General features: G+C 50.7%; 1 protein-coding gene across 2 annotated transcripts in view; it reads right to left on the reverse strand.

Annotated features, from left to right (window-relative positions):
- Window positions 1-13,766, reverse strand: part of ZNF469 (zinc finger protein 469) — a 247,542-nt gene that overhangs the window by 38,360 nt on the left and 195,416 nt on the right. The window contains exon 5 of one of the 2 annotated variants that reach the window (XM_054079061.1): window positions 9,988-10,036. The gene's annotated coding sequence lies outside the window, so the exon portion shown is untranslated. Of the gene's footprint in view, window positions 1-9,987; window positions 10,101-13,766 lie in introns of both variants that reach the window. The other variant, XM_054079060.1, reaches the window with a different exon arrangement.

Consider the following 13,766-nt stretch of genomic DNA (forward strand, 5'->3'; position numbering starts at 1 on the left):
ACCTCAGCAATCACAGTGACAGGTTGTGCAGGTTTTCATTAAAACATTTATCTCCTCTGGAGGAGATTCTTCAGCTGCGACATGTGCAGGTGAAATAGGTGGTGGATGTACAACACGGTGAAATAGGTGTGCAGGTGAATATAAAGTGGTAGATGCCCAACACGGTGATGAGCTCGGCAAAGCCATGATGGATTGCTGCCTCTTGTTATGCTGGTGTCCCCATCATATGCTGAACTGATGGAAAAGCAACATGTCTGAGATCAGCCAGGTGCTGTACGCGCAGCCACTGTGCTGCCCTGCTGCTGGCCTGGACAGCTGATCCCCTCCACTGTGTCACAGTGAATTGCAATGAAATGCTTCTCTGGTCTGAAGGGAGAAGAAGCTACCGAAACACGTTCACAAGGACTTTATACGAAATAAAGCACTGGCCTTAGTGGAAATGCTGTTGGGGAGCACATAACTGGCTGCACTGCTAGAGCTGGGGGGAATACCGTGGAGAAAGATTTTATTACTGCAAAATGCAGGTGTGAGCCAACAGAACTATTTGGTGATTAGTGTCAGCTGAGAAGATGGACAAAAAAAGCCCAGATTTTCCATTTCAAGAGCAACGCTCCACCACTAAGTTTAGCTTTTCTTAAATTTCAAAGAGGATGCCAATGGGATGGATGGAACAGAGACCCTGCACACGCAGACACCACTTGTGCAGCACTGGTTCCGCCGTCGGTAGCATCCTGTGCCATACTCAGCTGTGCTGCCCCTCTCACCCCCCTCCCTGCACTCTTGGGTGAGGGTCAGCACCGCAGGGTCGCACCACCAAGGACGGGTTCCGTGGCATGTCTGGGCGACACAACACCATGGTGTTGGGAAATTTCGGCACGGAAATGTGGGAATCCTCCCTGTCACCATCTCCCTCCCGCGCCTCTGAACGCTGGCCAAGGAAAACACCATTGTGTTGGGAGCAGACAAGGAGCCAGTGCCAGCAAGGACTGAACAGCCGGCTCATTGTGTCCCTCCGGCTGCCGGCTTAGCTCAGGGTTAGGTCAGCCTAAGTGTGCAGCTTTTCACTTCGAGCCTTCATTAATGTATAGAGGAAATGAGAAACATTACACGGTAGGGCTGGTTTGCATGGAAGGCAAACGTGGAGAAGGAAAATAATCCTCCTTCCTCGATGCGATGCTTTGGCAGTGAGTGATGGCCCAAAACGGGAGCAGGGCTGCTGTGAAACATGGGGATCAGCAGGATAGGAGCGAAGCCACTGCTGCTGCTCTCGCCTGCAGCCAGTTCCACTCCTTCCATCCCATCTCCATCCAGCATCCTGTCCTCAGGTCACTGGGATGCATAGGCAGGGTTTGGAGGTGCTCCCACCTCAGTGTGCTCCTTCCCCTCTTCTTTATGAATCCATTTGTTGAAGAACAGACATCCCACACTGGGAAACTAACCCAGCCCTTCTTGTATGTCCTCTGGGGGCTTTTTCATTGGAGGGATGGAAAGGGACACCCGAGGCATGGGCTAGGACACTAGAACTGTAGTGGGCAAGGGCAGAGGGGATGCTTCCTCATCTTCATCTCACAAATCACCTCAAATAAGGTCATTTTAGTTCAGCCTCTTGGGGCTGTGTGAACTCCCCGAAGCCTCCAACAGCTCTGCCAGCTTTCCCAACCCAAGCTGTCCCTGGGTATTCCCCATAGATTTTAAAATGTCTCTTAGAGAGATAAGAGCGAGCGTATCCCTGGCATCCTCAAATCTTTGTCCTCTCAGGTTAGACACTGTATTATTTTGAAACCTCCACTTTGGAGGTTCGAAGCACCCACTTCTCCCTGCTTCCCCTCTCAGAGCAGTGTGGACTCTCTGGTGGCTGCTGTGAGGTGCTCGCATCCCTGCTCCGGCCAGGAGCAGCTTATCCTCACGCCTGACCAGCCTTGGCTGGGCTCACTCTGCTCGGTTGAGCATCCTTTTCCCATGCTCCCTGGCAACAGCCTCAGCCCCTTGGCACGGACACTTGCGCCAGCTTCTCCTATTCCCCCCATTCCCATCACTGCAGCAGCGTTAGGTGTGGGCACAGGGAATCTGGGGGTTTCATACGTGTGTGAAGCACCACACGTACCACAGGCAGGCTGTCAATAACCCACATCGCTCTCTCCAGCCCAAGAACTTCCCAGGTTCTTGTTTAGGTTTTAGCAAAGATAAAATGTCCACATTTTTAGGCACAGAGAGGCAGCCGGATAACCTGACCCGTCAACATCTAGAATGGAAAACATGCTCATCCAGTACTTGGGATGAGGTTCTAATTACTCCCCACATACCAGCCTGCATAAATACAGCGGAACGGTCCAAGAAAAGCACACTTCCGACACAAAGAGCTTTTCCTGGAGTTAAAGGCAGTCTCCTTTGCCCTGGGAGCCAGGTTTCAACTCCAGTAGGTAGCAATTTGCTTCTGCTGGGTTTGCAGGGCTTTATGGAGGAGCCCAAGCCCAGGTGGCATTTCTCCGCAGAGGAAAAGTGCAGCACCGTCTGCGGTGATGGGAACGGTGATGCTGCGGGACACAACTGAGCATGGGAGCGTCTGAATGGTGCTGGTGTGGCCCTGGGGGACCTAGGGACATCAGCCACATCAATCCCAAAGCTCCAGAGGATGCTATGAGATGCTGACATCTCATCAGGTTTCATACTCCTTAACTTTGCTTCTGGGAAAGCCAAATGAGGAAGAAAACTGAAGCCTTGACTCATGGCACAGGTCAAAATCCCTCGTCTTCATCAACAATTGCTAGGTTCCCACACACCCGTCAGGCATTACAGACAAAGAAATGCTACCCCAGGAAAATGCAACAAATTTGTTTGAAGCAAATCCTCAGCTCCTGACCCTGCATCCCAGCTCCTCAGAGATTCAGTTTCTGCTTCCCCACAGTAAGAAACCCCCTCTTTAAAACTTTCACCTTGACATTGGACAACCTGCCCTCTCTGGGCTGGCTCCAGGCCCCGAGGAGGCAGCCTTTGCCTAAATCCCTGGCAGCAGCGGTCCCACGGGAAGGGCCCTGCCCACGCCGCTGCTGAGAGAGGTCAGGGCAGGGACGAGGATGCTCTGAGCCAGGGCACGTCAGTGCTGCTGGGTGGATTTGTGTTTATCTCGGTTAATCACCGTGAGAACTGGGCTCTCTGCTACAGACCTCCTCTTTCCCACTTGGTGTGCTACAATTTCTGCATTGCCAATGAGCAAGGGAGAAAGTAAACTCAGTCTTAGAAGAATGTTCAGGGGAGCAGAATTCCTTCTTTTAAAGTAAAAAGACCCTAAAGCACAGCTGGCCTGGCCATCAGATTTGAGGACATTTGACCATGAAGACGACTAGGGGTGGGCTGAAGGTCAGGAGACTTCTGGGAAGATAGAAGGACACCAGTGGAGACCAGGACAGGGCAGGAGGCCACCCAGACCCAAACCAGTGCTGCCTCAGTTTCCCCTCCAGTCTTTTCCTTGCCATGGATATTCCAGTTAGAACTTCCCAGATGATAAACCGCTGGCCACAAGAGTGTCAGGTAGGCATTTCCACACCGTTCCCAAACACCGTCTACGGGCTTTGCCTTGTAGTTTCAGCCTTGCCATCTCCCAGTTTGCTATGCTGATAAAGAAAAGCCCAAGAGAAGGAAATCAGACCTGCAGCTTTTCATTTTCATTTTTGCTCCTCTTTGGGAGGGTCTCGGGGGAGCGGCAGCAGTGGCAGGCAAGCAGCTGAGCAGGCAGCGGCACTGGCTGGGCTGTTTGAAGCCCCACGTGGGGGACCTGCCCTCTGCAATCCATTTAGCACTTGGCACTGCTCAGAGGGCTATTTTTAAAAGGTATGCAACTGTCCCAGAAACCCAACTTTGAAGTGTGGTTCAAGGCTTTGTTGTTGTGAAAAGAAAGCCGTTTTTTTTTTTTTTTTTTTTTTTTGCATTTGTAATTAAATGCAAACACGATTGAGTTATTAGACTGAAGCCAGCCAAGGCAGGTCAGCTCTGCTCCATCCATCGGGTCTGGATGTTGTCCTGCTCCGGTTTCACAGCATGCCTGATACACCACCAGCCTTCTCTCCGCTCTGTAAAATGCTGTGGTTTGCTGTCAGTTAGAAGAATTTGTTTTCTGGCCACTGATAAGTACAAGGAGAGCACGGGGTTCCTTCCCATCCTCTGCAGCCCAGCGCTGGCATATGAAGATTATTCCCCCAGGCTGGATGGGGTGGGCAGGGGACTCAGTTGAAGGCAAAGGTGATACCCCAGCAGTGGCCTCCATGGACTCTGGATGGCAGGGAAGGTTGCTCTGAACCTCCCATGTGCATCATTGCTCCCTGCTTGCCTCCTCCTCTTCTTCCTCCAAAAAGCCCAGGAGTTTTGGTGTCCATGCTTTCAGGGGCAGGTGAGACCCAATCCAGGGAGACACTAAAACTGCTCAAAGAGTCAATACCAGCCAGCTGGTGCCAAGTCAGCCCAGCAGCATTGTGCAAACACCTCTGGGCTGGCAGGAGGTGTCTAGCGGAGCAGTTTACATCTTTGGCTGTGTGGTTTCAGATGTGGCAGGCAGAGCCATGAAGCTGCTTTAGCTTATCGTACCCCTGCGGCTGTACGGGACTGGAGAGCAGCCTTTCCCCCTTGCAGGGCTGGGGAGCGTCTCCGGCTCTCGATCTGCAGCCAGTCTGGGAAGTCCTGACTGCGACTTCCAACTAAGAAGAAACATAAATGCACCATGAAATGCTGGGAGAAATGTGGGGCTCTCCTTACACTTCCCTCCCAGGGAGGTATTTTGGAGGTGTTGCTGAGTGGGAAGCCCTGAGCCAGGACTCCGGTGTTATTGCAGCCTGGTTTTCACCTGGGCTGAGCTGGGAGGGTGCTAATTAAACACGACAGCTTGACAGGAAGAGGTGTTAAATAATTTCTGCCACCACATTTGTCTGGGCAGCTTCTTGTGGCCATGGGGAGGGGACAGGCTGTTCCCCTTAATTAAAAAGCAGCAGATCCAAACATAAAATAGATCAGGCTCTTTTTTTTAAAGGGGACACTGATGGTTGCCCGTGGCTGCATTTTTCACATGCCTTCTGAAGATCTCTATGGACACATGAGGAGGATGCGCTGGTTTGAGTCCTGCAGTTCACTGTGCATTGCATCTGGAAACACAATCATGCCCAGCTCCTTCCCAGTGGCTCCAGCCCATCCCATGCAGAGGGCACTGGGGCAGAGCTGCTGGGTAATGCACTGGTAGAAAACACTTTGCCAGCAGGCAAGGCTGCAAGAGGGGAGGGAGATGATGCCAGGTGGATTTCAAAGTGTTGCCTTGAAGGCAGGTGGGCAGGCAGCAAGGGTTGGCACAGGGGAAGCCGGGCTTGCAAGGAGGCCAAAACGCAATATAAATACCTGCTTGCCACCCTGCCAGCGCCTGGCACTCCAGAGCTCCGCTCCTGGTCCCGCTCCCTTCCTCCCAGCCCCGCCAGGTCACGAATAGGTGACCATTAATTATGTTTAAAAACAAAGACTAAAAAAGCCAATTAAAGCACAAGAGACAGCATAAGCACTGGTCCTTCCCCGCTGGGTTTTGTTTCAGTGTTTGCAAGACCCTGGAGAAGGAGGGGATGTGCGTCCTCGCAGAGCAAAATGTTCACCCCTATATCCCCCATGCACGGTGCAGGGGGCTGATGTGCCAGCAGCCTCGTGAGCGCAGGAGCAGGGAGAAAGGGTCAAAGCTCAGGTCGTTTTGTCTGTTCCCATGCCTCTGAGAATATTCCGTGGTGAAGGATGAGGGGACAGGCCCCAAGAGGGACCCTATCCGTGGGAATGCTAGCTTAGATCATCATTAACAACAACCCTACAGCTCCAGGTTAAATATTCCCTCCTGAACTGGAGTCGTGCTAAATCTGGATGATTGTCTTAGATATCAGTGTCCTGTCCTTTTCCAAGACAGGCCAAGTTCTTGGTTTCAGCCTCTTCCACCAGTGGCCTCATCCACAGGCTCTTTGCTTCGATGCCTTTGGGACTATAAATAAGCAGAGGTGCTGGATCTCAGTACCCTCAGACAATGCTCTAAACAGAGACTCTGGCTTTCAGACACCTGATGGGTGTTACTCTGAAAAACTCACCCCACACGTGCAGGCAGGTAGGAGTGTCCCAGCTGTCCAGGGGGCACAGCAGCAGTCTGCAAGACACGCAAACCTTCCCTCCCAGCAGTCGTGTCACCCCACACGGGCCAGGTTTCCCTGAATCCTGGCTCTGGTTCACCAGACCTGAGATTGGACATCACTTCTGCCAGCTCCTCTGGGATGCAGAGTCCATGACAGTGGCAGCAAAGGGATTCCTGATGTTGCGGAGGATGCTCCTAAATGGCTTACGGACCATTGCCCTTCACTGGGCTGTGGAGAGGGTGTTAAGGCTTTAAAACGAGCAGCACTTCATCAATGGTTGCTGTAGGAGCTCCAGCCAGCCAGCAGCTGGGATTCGTAGGGGACCAGGAAAACCCTGAACAACTCCGTGGTGTCTCCTGGGGCGCACAGCCACGATGCGGTTTCCTCCATGCAGTGCACAGTACATCAATCTTTGCTTTGTTTACGATAACAGAAAGGCAAGGGCAGGCTCAGACTTCCCGGGAAGCCACATCTACACGAGAGGGTGTTAAGCAACAAGGAACACCGTTGGCTGTCCCCTCTGTGAGTCATCCTGCTCCCCTTCCCTGGCCCTCTGCTCTTCGGCAGCGTGGAGAGGAGAGTCCCTTCCCATGCTGGAAAGGAATTTAAACTGAGAAATCCTTTCACTTGATCCCAAGCAGATGATGGAGGAATTGAGGGTGGCACAAATGTGTTGGCAAGCCAAGACCATGCATCCCGCGATTTATTCCTTGGAAGCTCAACTCTGGTTTTGCTTACTCATGTGTAAATGAGACCTAACCCCATCAGGGCTGATGCTGTTGCTCCCTGTACATTGGCAGGTCTGGATTGAGGAATTAAAAGCTGGATTGCAGCCTGAGGTGACTTTCTACAAAATGAATGCCCAGCAGTCAGGCACAGATACCTTCAGGGGTTGATTCCCAGCTACATTAAGGCCCCTTTATGCTCCTACAGCATGTAAAGAGGTCTCTAAGTGAGTGTAAATTAAATTTAAGTCACTTTTGCTTCCTTTTTAAGGCCCCTTTATGCTTCCAGTGAGGGGTAAAGGAGCCTTAGTGTGACTGTGAGGCAGACAGGTTTCCCTGCCAGGCGCAGGCGGGCAGGAGCCCCTCCTGTGCTGCCTGCACTCGCCCATGAAGTGGCTCAGCGGCGTTACCGGGTGCCGGCTCCAGCCGTGCTGGCGTGAGGTGTGTCGAGGGCTGATGTCCTGGGGACGGTGGTTCTCGGGGCAAAGGCATGGCAGGTCAGTAGGAACTACATCAACACATCCCACATCTATGCATAGCCAAGGCCTCTTTTCCGAGGACAGAACAGACTGGGATGTAAATTTTAAATTCCCAGGAGTTTTTTTCTCCATACAGGTGAAGGCATTTCCCCACGTCCCCTGTCCGACTGACAGCACAGGTAACTATTCTGCTGGAGAGCACTTTCCTTGCACCAGCTTGGTCAGGATGTCTGTCTTCTTTATCCCAAAATATGACCGTATTTTTATGGTGCCAAAAGCAATTCCTGCCATTACCGCATGTACAACGTCTGCTGACCGCAAGAGCGATGCCACAGGGTATGGGACGGTGCAGCACAGGTGTGATGTGCTGCGATGCTGGCACCTCGCTGCAAGCTAACCACATCCTCAGCCTCTCCTCCCAGGCATGAGGATGGCTGATACATCCTGACCTTCTGCAGAACCCCAAAAGCTGCTCTTTAACCGTGGTCCCGAGAGTCACCCACTAACAACTATGACAAATAGACTCAACTCATCCCGAAGTCTGCCTGTCCCCACGGCATCACTCCATCAGCGTACCTTGTGCAGGTGAACCCCCAGCCTGGCAAGGTCCCAGCTGGAGGAATCACCTCTCCCAGGCACTCAGGTGCCCCAAACCTCCTTCCTATGGGGCTGCAGGTTCGCATGGCGCTGCCAGGCCCACATTCCCCAAGTTGCTCAGCCCTGAAGGAGTTAACAGAGCCTAACACCACTCAGATTCCTCCACCTAAACCTCCCAAGTCCCCGTATAACCAGACTTGGCACTTTGAGAAAGCTCCACAAATCCAGAGGCTAAAACGCACTGCCTTCCGTTCGTCAAGAGAAGGCAAGTCCCAGCTAATTGAGGAAACAGAGCCTTTCCCCAGCCCCCTTCCAGGCTGCTTATTTATTTAGGGCCTTTTTACCCCCTCTCTGTTTTTCCTTCCCCCCCCCCCCCACTTTTCCATTCTTCCCAGAGCAAATATGAGGAAAAGAAAGTGCAAATTAATTTGGTGGGGCACAACAGCGATGTAGGATGCTCCCTAGCCGGCGAGGGCTGTTAACCCCATCGGTACCCAGCACGGGTGGGTGCAGACGCGCCGCTGTCCCCGGGGTGCAGCATCCTCACAGGCACAGCATCCTCCCGCATGTCCTGTGGGGACCCTTCCCCATCTGCCACTGCCCCGTTCCTCCGTTCCCCACACAGGGAGAAGGGGTTGGCATTGGAATGCAAAGGGAAATGGTAGCAGATGACTTTTCCTCCCTAAATCTCAGTTTCTCCCCTAAATCTCAGTTTCTCCCCTAAATCTCATTTTTTCCCCTAAATCTCAGTTTTTTCCCTCTCTCCCCGGGTCTCGCTGCTGCTGAAGGCTTCCCGACCGTACAGTAGTTTTGTCGTTTGTTGTTTTTTTTCTTTAACCTCCCTCTGACTATTGCACACAATTCAAAGGAAATCTGGGAAACCGAATTCTCAGCTCTCCGAAGCAGCAAATGGAAAGTCACTTAAAGGGACTTCTGCCTTAAAGTGGTAGCAACGCTTTTCTTTGATGGTGAAGAAAAGGGGTTAACATCCCACACCCCCAAAATAAGCAACACGTTCAGGCTAAGCCCTGCATGTAGGGACAGGGTCAGGGTCACCACAGGTGACAGATCCTTCATTCGCGACCTTGCTCTGATGGTCCGCACTTCCCACCGATGTCCCCCTACCCCATCCCGGGACCTCTCCCAGGAAGATGCACATCCCAATCGTGGGGTGGATGGGACCAAATGGGTGGGGAGAAGCCAGCACCCCACAACATCCTTGCATGTCGATGACCTTCCACCACACAGATGATGCTTCCGAGTAGGGGGGCTCCCTAAATCCAGCCAAGAGGCAGCAAGCACCGGCAGAAGGGTTAAGGGGGGGGAAGAAGGAGAAGGAGGAAAGGAAGGACTGACATCAAAGGCATCTTCTCTGCTCAGCAGATGAGCAGATCTATCTTCACTTCATATTTTTTGCAGCTGAAGTCAGAGGGGAAGGGGGGGGGGGAGATTAACTCTTTATCTCCCAGGGGGTCAACCCGCTGGGGCAGAGGCGACACTTCCTCAGGAGAGGTAGGATGGGACACTTTCTTAGGAGGGGTGGGATCGTCACAGCTGATGACAGCAGGAAAGCAGAACCCGGTTCTCCGGAGGGGTTACGGGGAGCAGACCTCAGCCCGGAGCAGGGCAGGGGAGTCCTGGCATTGCCAGCTGCAAACCAGGGACAGCTTTTTGGGGAGGGGGAAGAGAATGGCAATAATTTTTTTCTTTTAAAGTTCTGAGATGACACAAATAGCTTAAATATTTTGCAGCAAAGAAGCATCATTTTTTAACTCTGACAAACCTCATTGTGTCATTGAATGAGCAAGAAAGAAGAAGGAGGGAGAAAAGTTCTGTTAAAGGGACTTTGCAGAGCAAAAATGCAGGAGCCTTCAGCAAGGCAAACAAACCTTAGGAAATCACTGGAGCGGAGGTATTAAACCCCCAACACTGACATGTGGCAAACAGCACATTCTCCTTTCCCCCCCACCCCGTCCTTCAACCAAACAAAAATAATATTTACATGACATCAGGCAGCAAGTCTTAAATGACAAAAGGGTGTTTACTCACCTCATTATACGTTGGCCGGAGGGGAAGGCTGCATTCTCCTTCGCGAGGGCTGAAAAATTAAAAAGTCGGGAAATTAAGAGCTGCCGTCTGGCCCTGTGCAGTTCCTCCGTAATCTGTGTATAAAAAGAGAAGTCTTCATTACTGACCACAGGCACGGAGCTGCGCTGCTCACGCCCCCTCTGCGCCGCACCAGCCAGTAGCACACAGAAGTTGGGCTACAGGAGAAGGAGACAAGCTGAGCAGAGACTCTAATGATTTATCTGCACCTCTGGTAGGAGGGGGGGAAAGGATAGAAAAGGAGGAAAAAAAAAACCCAAACCCACGCTATACTCTGAATATGACACAGGAGGAAAAGTGAGTCTTGTAGTTGCAGAAGGGTGACAGCTGTAAGGATGTGCCAAGTCCCTAAGGACAAAAAAACCCCCCACACACCTCTCTAATCAGCCCTTTAGCCAAAGCCTTAATTAAAAAAGCTGCTAAAAAATATCAGATAATGGATTGCATTTTCAGGCCTCTCTGGAAAACCAGCTCGCATGGCAATGTTTCTAAACTCTTGCCAGAGCAGGGAAAGCTGCCAGTTTTAGGTTACAATATCAAAGGCACACATCCTCCACACCAGCAGCCCGCTCCCAGTTACACCGGAGTGAATGCAGAGCCACCTCGCTGCCTTCAAGGCAGCTGGGGCTGATTTGTGGCAAAGCAGGATCAGGCCCTGTCCTGGCAAAGTGCTGGGATGCTCCTGCCTGCAGCACTACTCGTGGAAGGAGTTTTTGGCCTTTTCCCCCGAGTCTTTGCTCAGGTCTGCTCACACCTCAAGGTAAAAAATGGCATTATTCTCCCAGCTTGTAAGGATAAAAGGCAGAGGGATTATCTGCTTTGCTCTCCTCTGACAGCAGCAGGTATAACATTTGAAACCCTGCTCTGAGGTCAATATGACTTTCCATAGCACGAGACTGTTTGACGTTTTTCATCTTGCGACGATTATGTCTGAAGCTCCGTTAAGTGTAGAGAATGAGTTGTCATCTAATCTCGGCAATCAAGTGGAATAGCAATAAAACCCCTGGACTGGATGCCATCCAAGCAGCTCTGAATGGAGCAGCCCCTGGAAGAGCGCATGCTTATTTACAACAACGACTTCAAACTGCCTTTGAAAAGTCAATCTGGCTCTTGCAGGCTGCAAATAACGGGGCTACACCAGCTCTTGACATTATTTTTTTGTTTTCGAGAAAGCTCATGCAGTTTTGAATTACTCATATTTAACATCTTTTTCTTTCTTTTTTGTTCAGCCCCAGAAGTGAATAAACATTTCTTGGCATCACTGGGCTGTGCCCTGTACCACAGACAACCTCTCATCCACAGTTTTGCTCTCCTGACGTCCAATACCCTACAGAAACACGGTGTGTAACAACACACACCAGTTTGGACCAAAAGCTCTCCGACAGCCTGTGTAATTTCAGCAAAGGCCTATTTTGATGAAAACCAGAACTAAAGGGCTGAAAAATGTTACCTGCCTCCAGCCTGTCCCACCAAACCCGAACCCAGCTCTGCATGGGTGAACCAGTCCAGGCTGATGGTGTTGCCCATATTGCCTGCTCGCATCTGGTATCCCGGCTCTCCCATCACTCTCCCAGAGCTGTCAAGGCTTTGGCATAGCCTCGACTTTTGCTTTTTGAAGGTGAGCATATGGGTGGCTTTTGGCAGCTCTTTCCTTGGGGAGAACACCTTAAACCATCCTCTGAATAGCAAGTCACTTCCATGCATCCAAAGCATGCTGTGTTCCAGTAAGAAGGGTACCAGCGTGCCGACCTTAAGCATCTGTTTGGCAAATACCACTGTGAAACACCACACAATCTCCAACAGAGCACACACATCCAGCAGGAGGGATGAAGGAGGACAAAGGCTCATTTTAGCTAATGAGGTAAGTCCAGAGGGACTTCTTGAAAGCCAAAGGAGCTACTATGGATTGAACCCAGTCTAACAGTGAGCTGGCTCTGGCTCCCAGGCAGCGACGTTTTTAGAAGACTCATTCACAGGGCAAAACAATGAATTTTAAAATACATGCTGTATTCATAGATTTATTTTGAACCCACTAACATGAAACCACTTATATAATTGTCACGGAGCAAACCTCTCATTATGCATAATAAAAGAAAAATTTCATTTTGTGTTCCCCCCCTCCCCAGCTCTGTGCTTTTTGCCTTGGCCAAGACGTTTCTCATGTAACATAAATCAAAGCCAGGTGCATCTTTCTGCATGAGGCACGTCACTAATAAATGTTGCTTGAAATACATATATGACTGCATTAAAACAAAACCCAGCCCATCATTTGGAGGCCTCAGAATTCCCTTTTCAGACCCAGGAATACTGTTTTTTCCCCCAGGTGGAGATGACCCCATCAACATTTGATGCATTAGATACCAGGACTGAAGTGCCCTGTTCTTCCTCACACTGAATTTCTTCCATGATATCTAACTCACATCCAAATTTCCTGGAAATCTGATGGGCTTGAAACCATTCTCATCTTAAGTGCAAGGAAATGATGTTTTCAATTAAATACGTCTGGCTGCATGCTTATTTTTAATGGCTTGAAATTGTAAGTAAGTATTAATTAGATACTATTAATACACTGCAATGTTAGATGATGTAGAAGATTTTTGCCCTGCATCGCTCCCTTTTAGCCAAAGGCTTCCAGTATCTTTCTGTTGCAGGCCAGGCAACTTGCAGGACCACTGGCATGACCTGCTGCAATGAGCTGGGTCAAGATCCATCTTCACAGATCCTCTGCTCCATTGGGGTGTTCCTCACCACACCAGCCTCCTTGCAAACACGAACCCCATGTTTGCGTGAGCAATGAGGTGAAAACAGACTTTGGTCTGACTATAGAACACATCAAGGATGTTAGATCCTGATCTGAATTCGCATCTCAGATCTCCACAGCTTTGGAGCACGCAAGCTGGCCAAGCACTTGCATGAGATGGTCCCAAGGAAGGTCCTGAGGACCCAACCTCAGAGACAAGCCAGAAACTGATTTATGGCCTTGAACTTTGCAGGCAGCATCACTCATCTTTGCCATCTGCGTGTTCTGCTACTCAAAACCACAACCCAACCAACTACAGGCTAGAAATCAAAGAACAAGGTAAGGGAGGTTGTCCCTATGCCAACATCATCGGGAGTGCTGGTGCAAAACCACACTGCAGACCTGGCTGGGAAGACTCTCGGGACATTTATTTCGGATGGTGGCCTCTGACTGGACAACCCAGCAGTAGCACTGTCTGCTTGATGGGAAGAGGAGGTCGAGTGGCCAAGAATACTTTTAATTTAGAGTTCAACAGGGTTTGCAAGGCAGATTTCAAACCCCCAGCACGCAGCAGTTAGTGTTGCTGCTAAAAGCATATTTGTGAGGACACATTGCCTATGGGACAGAAGGAGCCAACACCATTCCCACCGCATTGGGGTTTCCAGGGGACAAGTGAAGCCATGGGAAGCATCTACAGGGTCGTGGGCACCAGAAAAAGTTACCGCTGCTGGTGAAGATACAGCACCTCTCCAACCCCCTTCCAACCTGGGTGCTCGTTACCTGTCATCCCCACCACAAGCCTTCATATTTGCACCCATCCATGGAGAAAGGAAAACTACCAGCATTAGACAACAGGAAGATGGGGGATGGCACCCCAAAAGAGCCTGTCTGGCCTCAAAGGCCTTCCATAAAACACAATGAACCACCCAGGACTCTGAGCTACCGGTACTCCTAGAATAGCAACTAAAGATACAAATCAGTA

This window comes from Cuculus canorus, chromosome 13 (assembly GCF_017976375.1).
Source record: "Cuculus canorus isolate bCucCan1 chromosome 13, bCucCan1.pri, whole genome shotgun sequence".
Taxonomy (NCBI): Eukaryota; Metazoa; Chordata; class Aves; order Cuculiformes; family Cuculidae; genus Cuculus; species Cuculus canorus.